The 27,898-nt window shown below is 33.9% G+C and overlaps 1 protein-coding gene across 2 annotated transcripts in view; it reads right to left on the minus strand.

Moving 5' to 3' along the window:
• The window catches only part of LOC126889459 (Y+L amino acid transporter 2), a 190,646-nt gene that overhangs the window by 97,723 nt on the left and 65,025 nt on the right, over positions 1 to 27,898 (minus strand). The gene's annotated exons all lie outside the window — the stretch shown is intronic.

A 27,898-nucleotide genomic window follows, 5' to 3' on the forward strand; every position in this document is an offset into this window, starting at 1 on the left:
ATTTTGATACTATCACTCTTCTACTTTCATTTGGCATACTCATAATTGCTCTATCTTCATTATTTTCTGTCTTATCTTATTCCAAAATAAAGGTCTCTGAGATAAACAAATAGAATAACTCTTAAACTAATTAATGGATCAGTCTCAAATTTTGAGGGTTCGTTAAGTACCCCAATATCCAACTTTGGGTGAAAGACTAAAGTTCTAAGGTAGTTTTAGTAAAAGTTATTAACAAATAACGATTTTCACTTATTTTGCAGTTTGCGTAGCAACAAAATTAACTTTTTAACTTTCAAAAATCGTCATTCTGAAGGTTTTTCAATGTTCTAAAAAACTGAATTTTGTAATTTTGTCAACTATTTGGTTTTTGAATGGAGTGCAAAAAATCGGAAAAATCGCGATTTTTGCACTAAATTGTTAATAATTAAAAAACTGACGCGAATTCTAGGCAGGAAACAGGTAGGTTTTCTTCCTATAGGTCTAGAATAACTAAAAAAAATAGTCAGCTTCCTGGATCTTTGAGTGTCCCGAGAAAATCCTTATTACCCTGGACTATTAGGTTTTCACCTCATCCAACATGATCGGAAGTAGAACCAGAAGTTGATATTTTAACTCTTTGTGTAACTTTGCGTCGATTGATATACGATATCACTAATTTTGAGTTATTTTTGCCAAACTTTCGGTGATAACTTTTTAACCGGAAGTGATATAAAAGCCGGAAGTATATTTGTTCTCGTCTTGTCAAGGCGCATCAATATAATATATCGCTTGTACTATTTTGGCGACTTTAAAATTTAAAACAGTACTTCCGGTTGCAACTCTGGAACCAGAAGTCCGAGGTCAAACTTCTCACCTATAATAACATACTGGGTTATAAATTCTCGTTCGACACCTCATTTGTTATTCTATTCCTTCTAATAACGGAGGAATGGACCGCGATAGTCGTGACGTCAAAACGTCAAAAAAAGGTTTCCAAACACGTTGTGTCTAGGTACACGCTAAAATGTACGCAAATAAAAAAGTTAAACTTCATCAAGCTGGTGACTACTTAGCGTGGGCAGTGACTGTATATTTTGATACAAGCTATTTTGATATCTTGTGTTTGTTTGATAGAAAAATATTTGTTATGACCTTTAATTCTACCTAACTTTTTTATTTGCGTACACGTTAGCGTATACCTAGACACAACGTGTTTGGAAAAATTTTGACGTTTTGACGTCACACTATCACGGTCCATTGTGTTTACGAACGGACAGACAAACACGATTTATAAGTACCTAAGGTTTTCACCATTTTTTTAATGTTGTAAAATGGGTGAAAACAAAAATTGTCATAACGTTAAATTTATTTCAAACTTGCCATAAGATACCTATACTCCAGGGAAATAAGACAAAAATATACCTACCATGTTCGGGACACTTGAGCAGACAGGTTGCAAATGGGTTTTTTGGGTACTATATACCTAATACATTATAATACATACAAAAATGCCCGTCACAGTTCGGACGAGAAATTTAGTTATTAAAAAATAAGTGTCAAAAATGGCAGTTTTTTCGTTTAAATCGCTACGAGTAAAAATAGAGTAATTAAATATCTTATTTATACTGTTATTCTTGTAGTAGATGAGCCAAGATTTAAAATGGCAGTTTTTGAATTTCGGTTCGATCATTTGTTGCTTCAGAAATTGCAAAATAAGACTAAAATTTCGAAAATAAAAAAATTGCTATAACTTTTGTGAAAATGACCTTAAGACTTTCATATTGCACGAAAAGTTGAGACAAACAGTCCATATAATGCACAAAAATTTTTAAGACGATTCGTCAATTAGCTTAAATTTTATTCAATTTCTTTATCCCAATGAGCTTTTTTTTCGCAATATTATTGTTCAGAAAATAGTAATATAATAGCAATTCTGTGAAAATCTCATGAAAGAAGAAAAGTCATGATTTCAAAGTATTTAAAAAAATCATTAAAAAGTCATTTTTATCATTCCGAAAACATTTTACTAAAGTAGGGTCATTTTTAGTTCATAAACAACTTGAATAACTTTATTAATATTGACTGTAGATTAAAACTACTTTGGGATTTGAAAAGCTGGTATTTTTATACGAATTTTCAAAAAAACACTTTGTGCCTAGGTTAATTACAGTCAAAGTTAGCCACTTTTTTTATTTAATTGACAGCTACTTTGTTTATAACAATTAAGCAACCCAACCAACGTCATTTCGAAGTTGAAGGTATATAGTTTATGTGTAAAAGTTTGAGTAAACTTTAAACTTTAACAGAGTTGTTAATAAAGCTTTAAAAATAACGTTCTAACGAAATCGATTTGTGGTCGGTCGAAATGAAGTATTAAAATCCGTGCACTCAAAAAATGAAACTGATTCTTCAAACATATGCTGCGATTAATATCTCCAGAGCTTGTTGATGGATTTTGATCATAATTTTTTTAAATTGTAGATATGTACTCGTAGTCTTGTAGAGTACGTTATGTACGTAAATCCCCACCTAACATTTCAAAATGTTAGGGGGAGTTCCCCTTATCACTCAGGGATATGAAAAATAGATTACAACCGATTATAAGACCTACCGAATATACATATATAATTTCATAAAAATCGGTCAAGCGGTCTCGGAGGAGTATGACAACTAACACTGTGACAGGAGAATTTTATAGATGTAAATATATAGATGGGTATTAACAAATAGGGGTTGGTGATGGAAAAGTGTAAATTAAGGGTTGTATGTATTTTTTAATCTTACATCATATAAAATTAAGATAGACAATTTTGTCCAACAAAATTAAAAAACATGTCAGGGGGGCAACCCCCTTTAAAAACTTATGGGTATGAAATATAGATTAAAACCTATTCTCAGTCCCATAGGATACACTTGTAAAATTTCATAAAAATCGGCCAAGCCGTTTCGGAGTAGTATGGTAACTAACACTGTTACAGGAGAATTTTATGTATATTGAAGTAACTGTGAATTAAATAATAAAAGTGGCTAACTTTGACCGTAAAATTAACATAGGCGAATTTTTTTTTTAAATTTGTGTAAAAATACCAGCTTTTGAAATTCCAAGGTAAATTTACTCTACAGTCAATATTAACAAAGCTATTCAAATTGTTTTCAAGCCAAAAATGACTACTTTAGTAAAATGTTTTCGTAGTGACAAAAATTACTTTTTAATGATTTTCTTTAATAATTTGAAAACAAGACTATTGTTCTTTCATGTGGTTTTCACAGAATTTCTATATAATTATTATTTTCTGAACAATAACATTACAAAAAAAGCACCTTTGACTTTGACAGTACATGAACTGTAATAATTATTACACATTGGTGTGACGTTAAAATATTTCTTAATAGTGGAAATAATTCGATTTTATTTAATTTAGTAGTTGTTAGTAATAGTAGTTATTAATTATGGATAGTTATTAGGTATCATTATGGATAGTGAAAATTCTCCAGAAATGCCATCGATAATTTTGTGAAATAGCTATTAAAATTTTCCAGAAGAATGTACATATCACACATTTCGACGTACTTCGGCATCACTTCTAATTGATTCTGCTGGAAATATTCTTCAATTATAAGAGAATGGAAATCCACTGCTGTTACCGAAGAAAAAATTTGAAAAATTCACTCAATATAAAAATAAACTATACCTACTTGACAAATTTTACAAGAACGTAGATAATATCAGTAGCATTTTAATTTATTAACCTTCAACATCATAATACAAGGTGTAACAAAAATACAGGTCATAAATTTAATCACATATTCTGGGAACAAAAATAGTTCGATTGAACCTAACTTACCTTAGTACAAATGTGCACATAAAAAAAGTTACAGCCCTTTGAAAATACAAAATGAAAATCGATTTTTTCCAATATATCGAAAACTATTAGAGATCTTTTATTGAAAATACACATGTGGCATTCCTATGGTAGTAGTATCTTAAGAAAAAATTATAGTGAAATTTGGACATCCCATAAAAATTTTATGGGGGTTTTGTTCCTTTAAACCCCCCAAACTTTTGTGTACGTTCCAATTTAATTATTATTGTAGTTACATTAGTTCAATACAATATTTTAAAAACTTTTTTACCTCTTAGTACTTTTTCGAAAAGTCGAAAAGTTTTTATCGAGATATTTTGAATATTTGTCAAATCCACCACATATTTGTATATGGCTAAGTACGATTGTGGAGACTTGGTAATAATATGAAAATTTATTTAAGATTTACATTTTTAGGTATATTTTGAACCATATTAAAAAAGAAGTAATATCTCGATAAAAAGTGCCTTCTCGAAAAAATACAAAGAGGCAAAAAAGTTTTAAAAACACTGTGTTTAACTAATGGTACCGCAGTAAAAGTTTAATTGTAACATACACAAACAATTGGGGGGTTTAAAAGAACAAAACCCACATAAAATTGTTATGTAAACATATTAAAAAAGAAGCCACAACTCGATAAAAACTGCCTTATCGAAAAAATACTAAGAGGCAAAGAAGTTTTAGAAATATTGAATTTAACTAATGGTACCACAATAATAATTTAATTGGAACGTACACAAAAGTTTGGGGGGGTTTAAGGGAACAAAACCCCCATAAAATTTTTATGGGGTACACAAATTTCATATTAAATATTTTTTAAGATGTTCCTGCCATACGAATGCCACATGTCTATTTTCAATAAAAAATCTCTAAGAGTTTTCGATATATTCGAAAAAATCGATTTTCATTTTGTAACTTCAAAGGGCTGTAACTTTTTTTATGTGCATATTTGTACTAAGGTAAATTAGGTTCATTCGAATTATTTTTGGTCTCAGAATATGTGATTTAATTTATGACCTGTATTTTCGTTACACCCTGTATATTATGAGAATCAAACAGTGACGAATTTGACTCTTCCAAATATTCAAAATTTAAATTAGGAATTATCTTAATCAAAGATAAACAATTCTATATTAAGATTAATCAAACAGAAACAAACGCAATTGGATCAAAATTCACATTGTCACATTCACATTCTAGTGCAGCCGATATGTGAAACAATTGTGCGTTTAATGATAGAAGTAAGTATATAATTTGAACCACATATAGTACACATCTAAAGGTTCAAATTTAGATATGAGGCCATCTCAAATTTTGCCTTTTACAAAATGGCGGGCATTCAAAATGACGACTATACATATGTGACTAATAACACGATAACTTTTGAACGAGACGTCAGATTTCAACCTTTGGTATATAGGTTCATTTTTGATGTATAAAATCGAGGTCTTGAACCGGAGGAATCGATTTACCAGAAATTGTGTTTTTCCTGGTTTTTATGTAAAAATATGTTGTTTTTTTTTCAATTTTTTCACCCTGTATGTATTAATTTTCAAAAAGTTAATACCGCTATTGAAAAGAGCGTAAAAATATTTTTTAGGAAATATTTTGAACTTTTTAGTTATGTTAATCACCATTTAATAAATGCATAACGTATCTTCACATGTACCTATGTGCGGCAGATTCGTGCAAATATTATAAGAATTATTGTGCATTTAACGGTAGAAGCATATAATTTTAACCACATGTACTACACATATAAAGGTTCAAATTTAGATATGAGGCCATCTCAGCTTTTGTTCCTTTTACAAAAGTGGCGGGAATTCAAAATGGCGACTATACATATGTGACTAATAGCACGATAACTTTTGAACGAGACGTCAGATTTCAACCAAATTTGGTATATAGTTTTTTTTATGTATAAAATCGAGGTCTTGAACCGGAAGAATCGGTTTACCGGAAATTGTGTTTTTCCTGGTTTTTGATGTAAAAATATGTTGTTTCTTTTTCAATTCTTTCACCCTGTATTTTTATATAAATTTATATAAATTTTTCAAAAAGTTAATTCCACCATTGAAAAGAGTGTAAACATATTTTTTAGGAAATATTTTGAACTTTTTAGTTATGTTAATTTCCATTTAATAAATGCATAACGTATGTTCACATGTACCTATGGGCGGCAGAATCATTTTGAATGCCTGCCATTTTTGTCAAAGACAAAATCTGAGATGGCCTCATATCTAAATTTGAATCTTTGTATATGTAGTATGTGTGGTCTAAATTATATGCTTCTACCATTAAATGCACAATATTTCTTATATTATTATTTGGACGAATCTACCGCACATAGGTACCTACATGTGAAGATACGTTATGCATTTATTAAATGGTAATTAATATAACTAAAGAGTTCAAAATATTTCCTAAAAAATATTTTTACGCTCTTTTTAACGCCGGTATTACCTTTTTGAAAAATTAATATATACAGGGTGAAAGAATTGAAAAAATAAACAACATATTTTTACAAAAAAAATCAGGAAAAACACAACTTCTGGTAAACCGATTCTTCCGGTTCAAGAGCTCGATCTTATACATCAAAAAAAGAACCCGTATACCAAATTTGGTTGAAGTCGGACTTTTCGTTTAAAAGTTATCGTGCTATTAGTCACATATCACATATTTGTCGTCGCCATTTTGAATGCCCGCCATTTTTGTAAAAGGTAAAATCTGAGATGGTCTCGTATCTAATTTTGAACCTTTATAAGTGTAGTATATTATGTGGTCCAAATTATATGCTTCTATCATTAAATGCACAGTTCTTATAATATTTGCACGAATCTGCCGCACTATTCACAAAGTCAACCAAATAATTGCGTTTTTCAATATTATGTACATTGCGTATAGTGAAAAAATTACATCACCCTTGTTCACAGCAACAACGCACAATTCACATTGCTGGCCTACAACGTAGAGAGTACAAAGTGATAAATGATAAAAGTCAATAAACTTAAAATGACGAACCAAATACACATTAGACATGTTCATACTAAGTTTAAGAGGATCGGAACGTATTTTCGGCTGCAATGCTATTCAAATGGGGATTCATTTTTTTCAAATCCTGAGAAAACTAATAAGTTTTTTGGAAAAATTTAAACGCAGAATGAAAGATTACGTTATTAGCGAGGGCAGAAAGTCCCTGAGAACTTCTACAATGTTTATTTTAATAAGTTACAGGGGTGAAAAAACTAAGAGAAAATTTAGTGTGATTTTTAAATTCAAATATCTCATTCAAAATAAACTTTTTATTTATTCTAAGGGACTTTCGGCCCTCGGTAATAATTTAGTCTTTCATTCTGCGTTTAAATTTTTCAAAAATATTTATTGGTTTTTTCAGGATTTGAAAAAAATGAACACAATGCCGTGGTAATATTTTCCAAATCTGTCTTTGTCTTACAACGCACTCAACCGAATATAATATTGTCAGCATATATTGTCAGTCAGACACTGACAATCAGTGACAATTTTAAATATTTGACATTGCATCGGGAATATTTTGAGAAATTGATTAAATATTATTGATATATAGTGTATTTGATAAATAATTGATTTAAGACGTGAACTTAATAAAAAGTTATTTATTGTGTATTATTTGTGAAAGATCCAAGCAGAGAATACATCAGATATATCCTGTGATCCAAGTATTTTGTTGTTAGAGATGTTCAAAATTGTAAGCGTTCCAAAATAACAACATATTATTAAAAAATCACTTTAACACTTTTCCTCTTTTCTCGATTGATTATTAGTTTTTGTTGTACAAATAAATTATTACAATCACTGAAAACATAGTTAGTGAAAAAATTATCACATTTATTAACTGAATTAATAATTTGCAATTATAAAAATAACAGTTATCCAAGAACATTCAAAAGCCATCTCTTTAAATTAATTATGACATTTTCAAGTAGAATGACATTCTAGTAATGTTTACATATCCACACCAGTGTGAATTTTACTACACGTAATTTGCCGTGTAAAGACAGAAAAAGTAGGGATACACGTAAAATATTTGCGAATTATGTACCCATAGCCTTAAGGCAATATAAAGATACCAATTTACTATTTAAGCAATATTACTTTAAAATAAGTTTTTTTTTTTATTTAAACAAAAATGACCCTGCATCAACTACTAAGAGTTATTAGCAGGGGGTACAAACACAAATTACAAGTAGTCAATTTCTTACAATGTATACCTATACAACTTAAACATATTCTATTAAACACTGTAAAATTTAATGTCTTTCAAATATTTCAGCACTTGGTTGAACTGGCAGCTTAGTACATCCTTCATGTTGGTAGAGAGGTTATTTTTCCTTCTTTCTTGGGTGTATGTTTTGCATTCTAACAGAATATGTTTCACAGTAATTTGGATCTTGCAGTTGTGGCAGAAAGGGATGGCTTCTTTATTTATTAAGTGAATATGGGTTGGTATAGTATGTCCTAATCGCAGTCGAGTTATTATCACTTGTTCACAACGTTTGAGTGGGAGTGGTAAGGTGGTGCCGACCGTTTCTATAACCTCTTTTAATTTGTTGGATGTGGAATTCCAGTAATTCTGCCATAAGCTGGTAATATGTTTTTTGATGGAGATTTTATGACCCATATTAAGCTGCACCCCCCACCATGGCGAATAAAGTTCGGACTAGGCAAAAAATTTAGTGCTATTTATGTGCTAATTAGTCGCTCTATTCCGAATTTTGTTGCTCAAACCGTTTACCAGGAAATCGCGTTGAAAGTGGGGGGGTGCAGGTTAATGTAAAGCTGCACCCACCCACACCGAAAAAAGCTCAAACTTCTTGATTTTTTTTGGTGATAAATTTAGTGCTATTTATGTGCTAATTAGTTGCTCTATTCCGAATTTTGTTGCTCAAACCGTTTACCAGGAAATCGCGTTGAAAGTGGGGGGGTGCAGGTTAATGTAAAGCTGCACCCACCCACACCGAAAAAAGCTCAAACTTCTTGATTTTTTTTGGTGATAAATTTAGTGCTATTTATGTGCTAATTAGTTGCTCTATTCCGAATTTTGTTGCTCAAACCGTTTACCAGGAAATCGCGTTGAAAATGGGGGGGTGCAGGTTAATGTAAAGCTGCACCCACCCACACCGAAAAAAGCTCAAACTTCTTGATTTTTTTGGTGATAAATTTAGTGCTATTTATGTGCTAATTAGTTGCTCTATTCCGAATTTTGTTGCTCAAACCGTTTACCAGGAAATCGCGTTGAAAGTGGGGGGGTGCAGGTTAATGTAAAGCTGCACCCACCCACACCGAAAAAAGCTCAAACTTCTTGATTTTTTTGGTGATAAATTTAGTGCTATTTATGTGCTAATTAGTTGCTCTATTCCGAATTTTGTTGCTCAAACCGTTGACCAGGAAATCGCGTACAAATTGGGGGGTCCAGCTTAATGGCAAGCTGCACCCACACCGAAAAGAGTTCATACTTATTGATTTTTTTTGGTGATAAATTTAGTGCTATTTATGTGCTAATTAGTTGCTCTAATCCGAATTTTGTTGCTCAAACCGTTGACCAGGAAATCGCGTTGAAATTGGGGGGTGCAGTTTAATGGCCATCCTGACCCACCCACACCGAAACAAACTCAAATTTCTTGATTTTTTTGGTGAAAAATTTAGTGCTATTTATGTGCTAATTAATTGCTCTATTCCGAATTTTGTTGCTCAAACCGTTGACTAGGAAATCGCGTCGAAAATGGGGGAGGTGCAAGTTAATGGCAAGCCTGCATCCACCCACACCGAAACAAGCTCAAACTTCTTGATTTTTTTGGTGAAAAATTTAGTGCTATTTATGTGCTAATTAGTTGCACTAGTCTAAATTTTGTTGCTCAAACCGTTGACCAGGAAATCGCGTTCAAAGTGGGGCGGTGCCAGCTTCTCATTAGACGCACAACGAAACACTTGTATGTTCACTAAAACAATGAGAAATAAAATCAGATAGAAGTATAGTTTGATGGTACGTGTTCCCTAAATTATTTTAGTACCAAATAATATGTACGAGTAACTTATTTATTTAACATAGAACAGAGACACATATGTATAGCGCGGAGCCAGGTCGGGTGGGATTAACTAATGCATTTGCAAGTTCTACGGTTAGCAACAAAATCGGATACCGATATATTTCGATAGTACGTATCATTATCATCATCATACAGCCCTTTTCGTTCACCGCTGAACATAGGCCTCCCTCATTTTTGTCCATTGTGCTCTATTTTGAGCACTTTGCATCCAATTTCTTGACATTTTCTTGAGTTCATCAGTCCAACGAGTAGATGGTCTTCCTCTACTTCTTTTGTCTAATCTCGGCCTTTACTCTTCGTCCACTCCCCATCACTGATTCGGGCGGCGTGTCCGGCCAAGTTCCATTTCAGGGTGGCAATTCGGGAAATTACATCGGTAACTCTTGTTCTTCGCCTTAAGTCTTCATTTCTAACTCGGTCACGAAGCGACATACTCAGCATTGACCTTTCCATTTTCCTCTGGGCTATTTGCAGCATTTTAGAAGCTGTGGCTGTCAATGTCAAAGTTTCGGCACTATAAGGTCATCATAGGCAACACAAATTGGTCAAATGTTTTACGTTTTAGAGAAATTGGTATGTCGCTTTTAAATAGGTCTTTGAGTTTTCCATAGGCTACCTATGGTAGGTTTAGTCTTCTTCGTAGTTTGCATATTTGTTTGTCTCTTGTGATCTTTATTTCGTGTCCAAGGTATATGTATTTTTCCACTAGCTCTACTTCGTTTTCTGCAATATTGATATTTCCGCTAGGTACTAGGTTTGTCATGAATTTTGTTTTGGAGATGTTTATTTTGAGACACCTACACTGGCGTACACTAACTAAAGTTCATGTAGCATGGTACATATCTTCTTGAGGTTGTCAGAGAACAAAACTATGTCGTCTGCGAATTTCAAATTTGTTAATCTTCTACCGTCAATATTCAGGCCTCGCTCTTCCCAGTTAAGTTATTTACAAGCATATTCTAGTACTGCGGTAAAGAGTTTAGGCGATAAGTTATCGTCCTGTCGGACTCCTCTGCCGATTGGGATATGGTCCGTGTTTTTATGTAGTTTCACCGACATAGTTGCGTTCTTTTATGTATTGTAAATTAACCTTGTGTATCGGTAGTCAATGCGGCATGCTTGTAGTACTTCCAGAATTTTGTCACATTCTACCGTGTCAAAGGCTTTATGGAAATCTACAAAAGCCAAAACGAGTGGTCGATTGTATTCGATAGTCTTTTCTATTACCGTTTTAATGCTCTGTGGGTGATCATTTGTTCCAAATTGGCTGGTAGAAATCAAGTTTTTTCTCAAGACGATTCGTTACTATTCTTGTAAGGAGTTTGTATAAGTGACTAAGAAGACTTATAGGTCTGTAATTTTCTAATTCATGGGAATCTCCTTTTTTGTACAATAGAATTACTTGAGCATTATGCCATTTGTCGGGTATATTGCTATCTAAAAGGCACATATTAAAAAGGTCTTTTATTTTCTTAAGAAGACAAGTGCCTCCGATGTTTATTGCATCAGTAATTACACAATCTTCGCCTGGAGATTTTTTATTCTTATCTTTTCTAGTTTACAATCTAGAAATATATGTTCCAGGGCAAAAAAGGTGGTCTTTTGTATTTGTTTAAAAAAATTGTTTAAACAATTTCTGCCCAAAAATTCCGCCATATATCCTTCTTCTCCTTCTTAAAGTGCCTATCCGTTTCGGATGTTGGCGATCATCATGGCTATCTTGACTTTGTTTACCGCAACGCGGAACAGTTCAGTGGTAGTGGTGTTATACCACTTTCGTAAATTTTGAAGCCAGGAAATGCGTCTTCTTCCCGGCCCTCTTTTACCATTTACCTTCCCTTGGAGAATCAGTTGGAGAAGGCCGTAACGTTCTTGATTTCTCATTACATGTCCTAGATATTCTAATTTTTTTGTTTTGATGGTTATGAGAATTTCACAGTCTTTCCCCATTCTACGCAGCACTTTTACATTATTAATTCGTTCAACCCAGGATATACGTAAGATGCGCCTATAACACCACATTTCGAAAGCTTCGATCCGATTCATAGATACAACAGTTAGTGTCCACCTTCCATTCCGTAGAGCAGAACTGTGAATATGTAGATTTTCAACAGACGGTATTTTATTTTTAATGATATGTCTCGACTGTTGAAAATTGGTCTCATTCTAAAGTATGCTGCTTTCGCTTTTATTATTCGCTGTTTAATTTCTGTCGAGTGGTCCCATTGGCTATTTAAATTCGTACCCAGATATGTATATTGCTCAACTCTTTCGATATTCTGTTGGTTGACTGAAAGTTGAGCGTTTAATATTGGTTTTTTACTAATTGTCATAAATTTGGTCTTCTTCTGTTGCTGACTTCTGTTATACGATTTGTTAATATCTGTAAATCATTCAGATTATCGTCGAAAACTATGGTGTCATCTGCATATCTAATGTTATTCAACCATTCACCATTTATTAATACTCCCTTCGCACAACCGTCTAAAGCTTTAGTCCTGTCGCCAGGGGGGGTACAACGGCCTCCTGTATTCAGATGGACTTACCCAAGTTTTTTTTATGTATTTTGACTTGTAGAACACGAATTTTTTGGGTAACAGTTGATCCGGATGTCGATAAGATTGTTATAAACCAAGAAGTTGAGGAATCACATAACAGCGATTTCTCGCAAAACAAAACATGTTTTTTGTATTTTTTGGGCCATTCTTACCAAAAAATGATCCTACAAATTTTTTCGTAGGATGCATAGTTTTCGAGATAAACGCGGTTGAACTTTCAAAAAATCGAAAAATTACAATTTTTGAACCCGAATAACTTTTGATTATAAAATAAAATAGCAATTCTGCTTACCGCATTTGAAAGTTCAAGTCAAATTATATCGGTTTTAATTATTTGTATTGCTAAAAATTTATTATTTTATTGTTAAAACAAAGCTATAAACACCTAGTGCTTGAGTGATGTTTTCAATGATTTCTCATTTAAAATCGAACGAGTAGATAGAGGAGGTAAAAGTGCAAGCGGGGCTATTTCTACGTAGCATGCGTTAAAATGCATGTATTAGGCAGGGGAAACACTATGTGTGTTTATAGATTTTTTTAGCAATCAAAAAATAAATTTTTAGCAATCAAAAAATAAATTTTTAGCAATGCAAATATTCAAAACGGATATAATTTTACTCAAACTTTTAAAGGCGGTAAGCAGAATTACTATTTTATTTTTTATTCTAAGGTTATTCGGGTTCAAAAATTGCAATTTTTCGATTTTTTGAAAGTTCAACCGCATTTATCTCGAAAACTATGCATCATACGAAAAAACTTGCAGGAACATTTTTTGGTAAGAATGGCCCAAAAAATACAAAAAAATGTTTTGTTTTGCGAGAAATCGCTGTTATGTGATTCCTCAACTTCTTGGTTTATAACAATCTTATCGACATCCGGATCAACTGTTACCCAAAAAATTCGTGTTCTACGGGCCAAAATACATAAAAAAAACTTGGCTAAGTCCATCTGAATTAAGAAGGCCGTTGTACCCCCCCTGGCGACAGGACTACTTCTTTAAATATCCATTCAGAGTAAATATTGAATAGTAGTGGAGATAAAATACAGCCCTGTCGTACTCCTCGTTCTATTGCAATTTTATCAGTTAACTGGTCTTCTATTTTGATTTCTGCCGTTTGATTGTAATATTTGTTTCTGATAATAGATACCCTTCAGATTTGTTTAAAGGGGACATTTTTTAATAGGAATCCCCAAAGAAACCGAATCAGAAATGTTTTCAGACTCACCATATGGACTATATGGAACGGTCTCACCATATGGACTATATACATACTTCCACATTTTGTAATAAACATACAAACTTTCACCAAGTAACTCATGTTGATGTAAGATACGAATACGAGTGTGAATTATAAATTTCTAAAAAAAATACAAAATCTTTGTGGCTTGTGAATGTTTTAAAAATAAAACAATTGAATATTAGTCTTAAAGGTGGTGTTGAAGCGGCTGAAGTTTCATTCTTCGGTGAGGTATCTTACAGTCTGACCAGATTCACTTTGTATTTGAGATTTGGATGCGCATTGTTGTTGACTTTCGGATTTTCCAAATTTTGTGATTTTTATTTTGATAACATCTCGTCAAGTAAAATACCTGCACCGTACCAAAATAAAATTCAGAAAATGTGGAAAACCCGAACGCCAAACATTAGTGCACATCCAAAATCTCAAATACACACTGAATCTGGCCCGACTGTACACTGGTGAGTGTTTTATAGAAATCACTAATATAGTTTTAAAATTTTTTATTACAAAATCTAATACAATATCTTACATTTATTAATTATTATATTAACAGAAATAAAATACATTTTGATATAGCACAAATTATTTGCGGTAAAACTCAAGCAAATCTATTAAATTTTTTCTACAATCACTTGATAAAGAAGACTTTTCGCTTGTCAATGGCAACGAAAAGTTAACGTTTACTGAGTACCGTCACTTTATAGCGCTAGCGCGTTAAAGTTTGATTACCGCGCGTCGTCCGTAGCAACCGTACAACCATACAATACTCGTACAATTTGAAAATTCAAATTGAATAGTTATTTATGTATTAAGAACGAAAAGTGATACATTATTCCTTGAGAGTAAGAGTTACCACTCGACCGTAGCGGAGAGCGGTAATTACTCGAAAGAAATAATGTCACTTTGCGCTTGTAATACATACAACATTTTTTCTACAATCACTTAATAAAATGAAACTATTTTTAAATCACTAACTTTATTGTAACTATTTTATATCTGTCGTTATAATGTCATAACATTAACTTTTATATCTTTCAGTTTGAATGTTCAATGTGATTGTATTGTATGGTTGTACGGTTGCTACGGACGACGAGCGTAAAATCAAACTACGCGCTAGAGCAGCGTTTCCCAAATGGTGGGTCGCGACCCGGTACCGGGCCACGAAAGCAAAATGCCGGGTCGCCTCGCCGTTTCACATGAACATCTTCTTTTAGACTGCGAAGTGCGTTGACTATCAAAAGGGAATGTTTAAAGAAAACTTTTTTTGAATTAATTGAATAATTCAAGGAAGAAATTTCAATATTCTTAGAACAACATCCACCAACGGCTAGGGATGCAATATTTCAATTTAAAGACAGTTTTCATGATGCCAATCGGTTAATCAAGGTAGCGTATATTTGTTATATTTTTGACTTCTTCAAGAATTTAAATATGACATTACAAGGTAGCAATGTAGTACAAGAGAAGCTGGAAGCTGCAATAAAGTTTGCAAGTTTGCCATGCTTATTTAAAAACACCCTGTATCGATGAAAAATAAGGCGAGTTGTTAAATTATTACCTAACTTTTTTACTATCCAACATAAGCGAATGAATCGAAAAACAGAATGTTAAGAACACATGAGGCTATAGTTGGGTTTTAATTTCAGTATTTTATAAATGCAAGAATATTCCACAGGGTGTGGTGACTTTGAGAAAAAATTACTTTTTGATTGGTACACTACCTGTCTAGCAACAATATTATTAAACGAAAATGTTCAAAAATATATCGAAAACAGCTTTAGGAAATATGAGACATAAAAAATGACCAATTTTTAAGGTGATACGTTAATTTCTTTTGGAGAAATGTAGATATACATAAATACAATAAAGATAAAGACAGATTATGCGAACATACATAATAATATACCCGAACAATACATACTGTTTCAAATATTCAAAGATAAAGCGATTACAAAAATTGCAATTCGGCATTCTTCAATATACATTATACAATAACTCACACACAGCCAACGGAATTGACAATGAGAGATACCTTGAAAACAATAAAGCTCTGTTGTTATGGGGCAGAGAATAGATAATAGGTAAATATGATTTATATAGGTATATATAAAGAATCCACTACACCAAAATGTTGATATCCAAACAACATACACTGTTTCAAAGCGTTTTAATAGTGAAATACCTGTAGAATATTTAGTTCAATCTTTGCAAATGGAATTTTGTTTCGACATGTCGCGATGGGACCCTTGAATGTCGGGGGCCCCTTGAATGTCGGGGGCCCCGTATAATTGATACGGCTGATACGACGGTAGCTACGCCCCTGGCGTTAAGTAACAATGTATTTTAAATGGGATTTACTTTTTCGCACTGTTTGTAACTTTCGAGTTGTCATGGTGACAATCCTTAATTTTCGCGTTGTCATGGTGATGACAATATGAGCAATGAATTATAACAAGAGTTTTGACAGCTTTGTGGTTTGAAAGTAGTTGTAATTTTTAAATTTCAAAGTTCTAAAAATTGTAGAATAGAAGAGTTACAGCTTTTTTTATTTATTTATCGTAGATAAAATATTGTATAAAACTGTGCGTGAAGTACTTTTTGCGAACTCGCTCCGTTGTCGCTCGTACTCTAAAAATCGCGTGCGATCGCAAAAAGCATACTTCACGAACTGTTTCATTAATAACTATTTTAGCACTCCATTGGAGCGTTAAATATGCTACTTTATAGCACTAGTGCTTTAAAATTTTTAAGGCACTGCAGTTAAAAGTGAATTGTCAAATTGTGAAAAGTCAAAATATTTATATTTCATTTACTAACATTAATATTCATAGTAAAACTTGCACAATTTGAAAACGGTGGTTTAAAAGGTTTTTTAAAATTTAATTTAAACTCTATTATTGCATTTTTAACACGTTTGTAGAAAAAACAAGTTTATATAACCGTATAATATTTTCGCTAAGAATTTTTAGATATTCCCCTCGAGTGTAGACAACCAGTTCTATCTTTTACGGGTGATAGGTTTCATGGTTTCAGCAATTAACAAAAATATTGTATTTTATATATTTATAACGTTTGTAGAAAAAATATTGTATGATATACGTGTTAAAAAGTACATTTTTAAGGCACTCATGTGAATTTCAGAATTCGCTTCGCTCATTCCGACTAAATATATTCTTTATATGCAAAAAATTTGAATGAATTTTGAATTAATTCGTTTTCAAGTAAGTACATTTATCAGCAATAGTCGTAGCGTAAGTGTTGTAAACCATAGTTTTATTACTAATTAGCTAATTAGCACATAAATGACACTAAATTCTTCACCAAAAAAATCAAGCAGTTTGAGCTTTTTTCGGTTTGGGTGGGTGCAGCTTGCCATTAACCTGCACCCCCCACATTCAACGCGATTTCTTGGTCAACGGTTTGAGCAACAAAATTCGGATTAGAGCAACTAATTAGCACATAAATAACACTAAATTTATCACCACAAAAAAATCAATAAGATTGAACTTTTTTCGGTGTGGGTGGGTGCAGCTTGCCATTAAGCTGGACGCCCCCATTTTGACCGAGATTTCCTGGTCAACGGTTTGAGCAACAAAATTCGGAATAGAGCAACTAATTAGCACATAAACAGCACTAAATTTTGCATCAAAAAATCAAGAAATTTGAGCTTTTTTCGGTGTGAGTGTGTGCCGCTTGCCATTAAGCTGGACCCCCCACTTTGAACGCGATTTCCTGGTCAACGGTTTGAGCAACAAAATTCGGAATAGAGCAACTAATTAGCACATGAATAGCACTAAATTTATCATAAGAAAAAATCAAGAAATTTGAGCTTTTTTCGGTGTGGGTGGGTGCAGCTTACCATTAACCTGCACCCCCCCTCACTTTCAATGCGATTTCCTGGTAAATGGTTTGAGCAACAAATTTAGGAATAGAGCAACTAATTAGCACATAAATAGCACTAAATTTATCAACAAAAAAATCAAGAAGTTTGAGCTTTCTTCGGTGTGAGTGAGTGCAGCTTGCCATTAACTTGCACCCCCCCACTTTCAACGCGATTTCTTGGTCAACGGTTTGAGCAACAAAATTCGAATTAGAGCAACTAATTAGCACATAAATAGCACTAAATCACTAAATTTTTCACCAAAAAAACCAAGAAGTTTGAGCTTTTTTCGGTGTGAGTGGGTGCAGCTTGCCATTAAGCTGGACACCCCACTTTGAACGCGATATCCTGGTAAACGGTTTGAGCAACAAAATTCGAAAGAGAGCAAGTAATTAGCACATAAATAGCACTAAATTTTTCACCAAAAAAATCAAGAAGTTTGAGCTTTTTTCGGTGTGGGTGGGTGCAACTTGCCATTAACTTGCACCGCCCCAATTTCAACGCGATTTCTTGGTCAACGGTTTGAGCAACAAAATTTGGATTGTAGCAACTAATTAGCACATAAATAGCACTAAATTTATCACCAAAAAAAATCAATAAGTTTGAACTTTTTTCGGTGTGAGCGGGTGCAGCTTGCCATTAAGCTGGACCCCCCCACTTTGAACGCGATTTCCTGGTCAACTGTTTCAGCAACAAAATTCGGAATAGAGCAACTAATTAGCACATAAATAGCACTAAATTTTCACCAAAAAAATCAAGAAGTTTGAGATTTTTTCGGTGTGGGTAGGTGCAACTTGCCATTAACTTGCACCCTCCAATTTCAACGCGATTTCTTGGTCAACGGTTTGAGCAACAAAATTCGGATTAGAGCAACTAATTAGCATATAAATAGCACTAAATTTATCACCAAAAAAATCAATAAGTTTGAAGTTTTTTCGGTGTGGGTGGGTGCAGTTTGCCATTAAGCTTGACCCCCCCAATTTGAACGCGATTTCCTGGTAAGCGGTTTGAGCAACAAAATTCGGAATAGAGCAACTAATTAGCACATAAATAGCACTAAATTTTCACCAAAAAAATCAAGAAGTTTGAGCTTTTTTCGGTGTGGGTGGGTGTAACTTGCCATTAACTTGCACCCTCCACTTTCAACGCGATTTCTTGGTCAACGGTTTGAGCAACAAAATTCAGATTAGAGCAACTAATTAGCATATAAATAGCACTAAATTTATCACCAAAAAAATCAATAAGTTTGAAGTTTTTTCGGTGTGGGTGGGTGCAGTTTGCCATTAAGCTTGACCCCCCCAATTTGAACGCGATTTCCTGGTAAGCGGTTTGAGCAACAAAATTCGCAATAGAGCAACTAATTAGCACATAAATAGCACTAAATTTTCACCAAAAAAATCAAGAAGTTTGAGCTTTTTTCGGTGTGGGTGGGTGCAAATTGCCATTAACTTGCACCCTCCACTTTCAACGCGATTTCTTGGTCAACGGTTTGAGCAACAAAATTCGGATTAGAGCAACTAATTAGCACATAAATAGCACTAAATTTATCACCAAAAAAAATCAAGAAGTTTGAGCTTTTTTCGTTGTGGGTGGGTGCAGCTTGCCATTAACCTGCACCCCCCCACTTTCAACGCGATTTCCTGGTAAACGGTTTGAGCAACAAAATTCAGAATAGAGCAACTAATTAGCACATAAATAGCACTAAATTTATCACCAAAAAAATCAAGAAGTTTGAGCTTTTTTCGGTGTGGGTGGGTGCAGCTTTCCATTAACCTGCACCCCCCCATTTTCAACGCGATTTCCTGGTAAACGGTTTGAGCAACAAAATTCGGAATAGAGCAACTAATTAGCACATAAATAGCACTAAATTTATCACCAAAAAAATCAAGAAGTTTGAGCTTTTTTCGGTGTGGGTGGGTGCAGCTTTACATTAACCTGCACCCCCCCATTTTCAACGCGATTTCCTGGTAAACGGTTTGAGCAACAAAATTCGGAATAGAGCAACTAATTAGCACATAAATAGCACTAAATTTATCACCAAAAAAATCAAGAAGTTTGAGCTTTTTTCGGTGTGGGTGGGTGCAGCTTTACATTAACCTGCACCCCCCCACTTTCAACGCGATTTCCTGGTAAACGGTTTGAGCAACAAAATTCGGAATAGAGCAACTAATTAGCACATAAATAGCACTAAATTTTTTGCCTAGTCCGAACTTTATTCGCGATGGTGGGGGGTGCAGCTTAATATGGGTGATTTTATGGTCGTTTCTTGTTAGCATGTTTGACACAGGGATGCTTTCATCTAGTGCAGCTTCATTTGCAAGTTGGTCTACTGCTTCGTTTCCCTTGATTCCCACGTGTGATGGCACCCATAAAAGTTATTTTTATGTTTTTTGTTGATAGTAGTATGAGTTCATTTTTTATTAGCATTATAATTTCATTTGATGGATACAATTGCTGTAAAGCTTTTAGTGTACTTAATGAGTCAGATATTATAATGTAATGAGGTGCGGATTTTCTTCTGCAAACTTTCAGTGCCTCTAAAATAGCCAGTGCTTCTCCAGTAAATATGCTACAACTCAGAGGGAGTCGTATTTTAAAATGGTCTGTTCCATGTATGTAAGCCACTGCTAGTCCTGATTGAGTTTTTGATGCATCAGTGTAGATATGTTCAGAATTTGGATATAGGGATATTATCTCATGGTATGATTGATGTATTACTGTTGGGTTAGTGGATGTTTTGGGATAGCGAGTAAGGAATGTATTTACAATTGGTGGACTAGTTGACCAAGAGGGAAAATTTTGGGTTGGATTTATTATGGCACTAAACTGCTCACAGTCGTAATCACTGAATTTTAATCTTTCATGAAAAGGGAGTGTATTCATAGGTTTATTTTTGTAATTACTGATAGATTTAGCTTTTAAGATATTTGAATGCATGGGATTTTGATGATTTGATGATACACGAGTTGCATAATTTAATGACAATTGTTGCCTTCGTAAGTGTAAAGGTAATTCGTTAGCTAATACTTGAAGGCTATTGGTTGGGCTAGTTCTAAATGCGCCCAGAGCAATTCTTAGTGACGTTGTTTGAATTGAGTTTAGTTTTTTTAATGTAGTTTTTTTGGCAGTATCATAACATATTGAGCCGTAGTCTAATTTGCTACGTATAAGTGATTGGTATAAGTTTAATAGGGTTCGTGTATCTGCTCCCCACGCACGGTTTGAGAGAATTTTCAGGAGATTTATTCTAGATTGACATTGTTTTTGCAAGGTATGTATATGGCTTTTCCAGTTTAGGGTGCAATCTAGAGTTAACCCCAGGCAATTTATTTCGTTTGTTTCTTTTAGAGTATGTCCATTTAAAGTTAGATTAACGTTCTTTATATTTTTCCGTTTGCTGAATATTATGTACTGTGTTTTTTCAGGAGAAAAATTAAAACCAGTTTTAAGTGACCATTTTTCCAGCGTGTGTAAAAACTTCTGTAGTACTTCAGCAGCACATTCCACACTTCTGCTTTTGTGGTAGATAATCAAGTCGTCTGCGTATAAATTGGCTTTAATCGGTAATCTCATTTCGTCCAAGATGTTATTTATTGCAATGAGAAACAATGTTGGGCTTAAAATGGAGCCTTGAGGAATTCCATTTTCAAGAGATCGTGGACTAGAGTTATAACCGTTAGCTCTTACTTCAATCTGTCTATGAGTTAAAAAATTTTGTATAAAAGCTAGTGTGTGACCTTCAGTTTCAAATTTTTGTAGTGTTTTTAAGATGTTATATTTCCATGCAGTGTCGAATGCTTTATTGATATCAATAAAGACAGCTAGTAATTTTTGATTGTGTAAAAATGCTTCATGGATTTCAGACTCAAGCGACACTAAGTTATCGGTAGTGGATCTGTCTTTACGAAAACCACTTTGATAGGGGGATAATAACTTTGAGTTTTCTAGATGCCATACTAATCTGTTATTTATAATCTTTTCCATTAGTTTACACATACTACATGTCAAGGAGATTGGACGATATGACAGGGGATCGTCTTTAGATTTGTTGGGTTTAAGAATTGGGATGATAATTGCATGGCACCATATCTTGGGAAATATATTATTGAAAAATATTGAGTTAAATAGGTCTAGGAGGATAAGTTTAGCTGATTCTGGAAGATTTTTCAAGAAAATAGGTGGAATATCATCTGGACCGGAAGTAGTATTTTTAAGGCAATTTAGAGAATAATCAAATTCTTGTTGAGTTATGATTTCATTTAGGGGCGATTTGCTGTCATGGATTGAAATTTTAAAGGATTCTTCATGATATTTGTATTTAATGAAATTTGAGTTTAGGTTGCTATCACTAGAATTTAGTTGATACACATCGGCTAATACGTTAGATATGTCTTTTTTGTCGGTAATAAGATTATTATTGTAAGAAAGAGTATTAATATTGATGTAGTTGTTTGATCCTTTAAGGTTTCGGATCTTTTTCCAGATGGTTTCGATAGGAGTTGAGGGGTTTATTGAGGCAACATAATTATGCCAAGACTCCCTTTTGCTTTTTTTAATTAAATATCGAGTTTTTGCCCTAAGTTTTTTAAATTCCAGGAGATTAGCATCTGTTTTATGTTTTTTAAGAATATTCAGTGCGTGTTTGCTTGCAGATAATGATTTTGCAATCTGATCGTTCCACCAGGGGACCGGTGTCCTATTACAAGTTTTTGTTTTACCGATAGCTTTATGTGCTGCCGATATAATTATATTATTTAATGTAGATATGTTTTTGTCAATATTTCTATATAATGTGAAGTTGTGTAGTTTTTCATCAATATACTGCTGAAAAAGGTCCCAATTAGCGGTTTTTATTTTCCACGTCTGGTAAATTGGATGTGTTGTTTCTTGTTTGTCATTTATGATGTCAATTATGATTGGAAAGTGATCACTGTCATATAAGTATTTTAGTGTCTTCCATTGTAATATAGTTGCCAGTGATGGACTGCATAGTGAAATATCAATAGATGAAAGATTCCCATTGTAGGAATTAAACCTGGTGGGTTCCCCAGTATTCATAAGTATTAGATTTGAATTATTGATTGTGTTTTGTAATAAGTTCCCGCATTTATCTGTTTTTGAACTTCCCCAAGTGGTGTTATGGCAGTTTGTATCCCCTAATAAGATTAGTGGAGGCTGTATCTGATGTAGTAAATTAGTTACCTCTTGTATATGTCTCTCATGTGGGTGTGGAATATATATATTACAGATGTTTATTTTCATTTTGTATATGACCTGAACTGCAACAGCTTCGAGATTGGTATTTAGATTAATAGGCTTAGCTTCAATATCATTTCTGACAAAGATAGCCACGCCCCCACTGGCATGTTCTGTACTTCTATTTTTTAGAAAGGGAGTATAATTTTTTAAGTTTATTACAGAATTCTCTTTGAAGTGAGTTTCTTGTATACACAGTATTAGTGGAGAATATTTTTTAATTAATAGTTTGAGTGATTCGAGGTGAGCGAAATACCCATTTGGGTTCCATTGAAGAATTAGTGATTTATCCATCGGATTTTTCGGTCTCTTCCGTTGAAGATGTGTGAGTGGGGTTAAGTTTTTTCTTTAATCTGGTTATGTTGTTTTTTAATTTAGAGTTGTGAGAGTAACAATGAATAAAGTTAAGGATATCTGTTAATTCGGAAGGTTCGTTTGAGTAGTTCTTTGAGATTGTTTCAGGATATTTAGCATGAAGAGTATTAACTAGGAAGTCGCATATTTCATTAAAATTTAATGTGAATGGGGGTGACCGGTTTTCAATTTTGTCTTTTATTAATTCTAGAGAACAAATAATGTCGTCGTCAGAGGTTTTAGTTTGTTTTTTAGGTTTTTTTAGTTTATGTGTGATAGGAGCAGCAAAGATTTGTGAGTCTGTTTCTGGGTTATTTTGGTCAATGTCAGGTGAGGATAAGATTTGTCTTTTAACTTGAGTAGATACTTGAGTAGGTTGTTTGTTAATATTAACTGAAGGTTGCAGAGTTACAGTTTCGGCAGGATTATTAATATTATTTAGATTTGATGATGTTGTTTCTTTTGGTGAGGAGGGTAGACTTATGTTTTCTATAGTTTCAGTTATGCTGGCGTTCATTTCCATGTTTTGTTGTGTTTCAGGACCTCTATCCTCTGTTTCATGTGTAGTATTTGGAGAGGTCTCTGAGGGTACGTTTGAGGAGTTAGCAGTTGTTATGATGGGACAATCTGTATCGTTATGTCCAATAGTGTTGCACTTAGAACAGTTTAGTCCATCAATAGAGAGGAATAAACGATAAGTTTTATTGTGAAATACATTGAAGGAGTCAGGAATGGAGGTGTTATCCAAGGGAGAAATAAATATTTGCCTTCTGAAGCTTAGGACGTGGCTATATTCGGTTTCTGGCATACCCACTCTTAGGAAAGTCATCTTGGAAACTGCAGCAATGCCTAATTTTTGTAATTCTGTTTCAATGATATTGTTTGGAGTTGAAGGACATGCGTTAGAAATTACAAGTCGTTGTGCTGGTGTGATTAGTCTTCTTATCTCTATTTCTGACTCATTTATGCTAATATATTTGTGGGAATGAAGAAGCATATCGACTATGTTTTTGGTAGAGAGGTAGATACATATTCTGTTGTTTGGAATTCTAGATGCAAACAAGACATTACGTGGACCAACCAGTGATCCAATTGCTACGATGTAATGGTGAATTTTGATGCCTTCTATACTGGAGAGTACTACTACTTGGTCCTCTGTTGGGTGTTTAAACGTATTTACTACATTGGAATAAGTGTTTTTTGGTGTATTTGAAGTAGAAGTAGTCATGTTGTTAATTGAAGTCATTTTTATTTTGTTTCCTGCTTTGCCGCAGGTCCGGTTCTGTCACCGGCCAAAAAACCGGCGTGGATCAGTTCCGAACGGTTCCAAAAAACCAGTAGGTTGAACTTGATATATAGGTTATATTTACTATTTTAATATCTTATATAAAGGTTTTTTGGTACTCACGTCGGGTTGAGTCGATTGGCATCAACACTGCACTATTATTTGTTGATAGTATTTAAGAATATCAAATTTTTGTTCCGTATTTTACATTTAAAAGTTGAAAAATAACAGAGCGGTTTAAAACGTGGTATAATCATGCCACTGTCAGGGCCGTCTCTAAAATAAGTTTATTTTGATGTTTCGATTTCATTCATATTAGTATGATACTCTCTCTCTCGTTCCATCCCTCCTTGTGGAGTATTGGGCGCTTATGCGTTTCTTGGCCAAAAGTGTAAGATTGCTGTCTGGCCGGGACAGCGCATCTTCTTTTGTTTTTATTCTCTGGATAAATTGTGAACTAATTCCCTCCACTCTCTTCTATCTTTTGCTCTCTTTTTGACTTCGCCCCATCTTAGTCCAATTTTTTCGTGTTCTCTCGTTGTTGTTCTTTTCCAGCTGTTGTCTGGTCTGCCCCTCTTTCTTTTCCCCTCTGGTTGGTATTCAAGTGCTTGTCTTGCTATGCTGCTTTGGTCTTTCCTTAAAGTGTGGCCGATCCATTTCCATTTTTTTTCCTTGACTGTAGTAGATACGTTAATTTGCTTTGTCCTTTCCCATAGTTCTGTATTAGTTATTTTATTTGGCCAGTATATTTTCAGGATTTTTCTTAGAGATTTGTTTACAAATGTTTGTAGTTTTTTAGCTGTATTTTCGTCCGGTTTCCATGTTTCTGCTCCATAGAGTAGTATACTTTTAATGCAACTGTTAAAGATTTTAATTTTTGTTGTTTCCGATATTTCGTTTGTTTGCCAAATTTTATTTAAAGCGTTGAATGCGTGTTGCGCCTTTGTTATTCTCGTCTGTATATCCTTTTTACACCCCCCGCTCCTTTCCATGACAGATCCCAGATATGTGAACTTGTCTACCTCTTCTACTTCTTTAGCGTTTATCATTATTTTATTATTTGGATGGTTATTATTTTTTAGAAGTTTAGTTTTTTCTGTGTTTATTCGAAGTCCGATCGTGTCGGAGTACTGTGCCAATTTGTCAATTTTTGCTTGCATATGATTTCGGTGTTCAGTTATAAGGCAGATGTCATCTGCAAATTCGAGATCTTCTAGCTGTTTGAAAAGGTTCCACCTGATGCCTGTTCGATCGTCGATTACTTTCCTCATTACCCAATCTATCATAATAAGAAATAGGGTAGGGGATAGTACACAACCCTGTTTGACTCCACTTTCTATGGATATTTCTTCTGTTACTTCACCTGAATGTTCTAGTTTGGCTTTGTATCCTTCGTAGAAGAGTTTAATAAAGTTTATGATTTTTTGTGGTATCCCATATAATCTAAGGATTTTCCACATCTGTGCCCTATTTACACGGTCAAAGGCCTTTTCGAAGTCGATAAAACTCACATCTATATCTTTATTCCATTCATTTGTTTGTTCCAAGATAATTCTAAGGGTGCAAATGTGATCAATAGTGGAATGGTTGGAACGGAAGCCTGCTTGGTTGTTTCTCAGTTTTTTATCTAGTTCCGGCTTCAATCTTTCCAAAATGATTTTGGTCAGCACTTTGGATGTGGCACTTAGTAGTGTTATTGCACGCCAATTGTTGCATTTGCTCAGGTCTCCTTTTTTGGGTATTTTTATAATCAATCCCTCTTTCCACTCCTTTGGCAATTCTTCGTCCGTCCATATTTTATTCAAAAGTGTATGTAGCATCTCTACTGACTGCTCGGTGTCTGCTTTTATTATGTCAATGGGTATATTGTCGATTCCTGCGGCTTTGCCATTTTTTAGTAGTTTTAGGGTGTTTCCAATTTCTTCCATTGTAATTTCTCCAATATTCACTTCTAGCTCTGGTGATTCTACTTCATCTTCTATGATTTGAGTTATTTCATGCTTAGCATATATCTCTTCGAAGTATTCCTTCCATCTTTGTATTATTTCTTTCTCATTTTTTATCCTATTTCCTTGTTTATCCTTTACTTCTCGTATATTTCGTTGTGCTTTTCCTGTTAAGTTTCGTATGATTGTATATTGTGTTCGTAAGTCGTTTTCTTTCGCTGCTTCTTCTGATATATTTAGCATCTCATTTATATAGTTTCTTTTATCTTTTCTGGCTTGTTTTTTTACTTCTGCGTTTTTTGCCTTGTATTTCCTTTCAAGTGCCCTCTCTTCTTTCGATCCTTCCTTTTGTAGAATTTCTTCTTTGATCTTTTTTCTTTCTTCTATCAGTAGTAGAGTGTCTTTGGTAATCCATTTTTTATTTTGTCTTCTTTTTAATCCGATTGTTTCTTTTGCTGTATTCGTCATCACTTCTTTAAAATATTTCCATGTTTCTTCGACTGACTCTCCAGTTTGTTGTGATACTGTTCGGTTAATTGCCAGTTTCTCACTGAATTTATTTCTTATACATTCTTGTTTTAGGGCATCAACGTTGTACTTGTTCCTTCTGCTGATTTTTTGGTTTTTATCTCTGGCTAATTTCATTTTTAGTCTCGCTTTGATTAGCATGTGGTCTGATCCCACATCAGCACCTCTTAAGCTCCTGACATCTTGCAGCCAGCTTCTCCATTTATATTTAATTATTATGTGGTCTATTTGATTCTTGTATCTCCCTCCCGGTGATTTCCATGTTTCCTTATGTATCCGCTTATGTTTAAAGATGCTTCCGCCTATTAAAAGTTCATTTTGCTCACAAAATTCGATTAATCGATTTCCATTGTCGTTTCTCTCTCCGATTCCCTCCTTTCCCATCACATGTTCATGTCCTTTATTATCATTTCCTATTTTTGCATTAAAGTCTCCGATTACTATTTTTATATCTCTTCTATATTTATTATTAATCTTATTAAACGTTGTTTGTAGTTGCTCGTAAAATTCTTCCTTCTCATTTTCGTCGTTTTTATTTGTGGGAGCATATACATTTATTACTATTATGTTATAATATCTTGTCTTCAGTCTCGCCCAAATAATCCTTTCTGACACTGGTTCCCACTCTACTAGAGCCTTTCTCCCCTTTTGGGTTAGCAGTATTGCCACTCCCTTTTCGTGTTTGTCATTTGCATCCGTATTCCCAGAATATATCATTAGCTGTTGGTCACCTACTCGGGTTGATCCACTACCATTCCATCTTGTTTCGCTTAGTCCGACAATGTCTAATTTGTACTTATCAATCTCTTGGCTTACCTGCTCCAATTTGCCGGTTTCGTGTAGGGTTCTTACATTCCATGCACCTATAAATATGTTCTCTCTTATGTCTATTTCATGTTTATCTTTCGTTTTTGCTCTATTT

The sequence above is a fragment of the Diabrotica virgifera genome, chromosome 8 (genome assembly GCF_917563875.1).
Source record: "Diabrotica virgifera virgifera chromosome 8, PGI_DIABVI_V3a".
Classification (NCBI taxonomy): Eukaryota; Metazoa; Arthropoda; class Insecta; order Coleoptera; family Chrysomelidae; genus Diabrotica; species Diabrotica virgifera.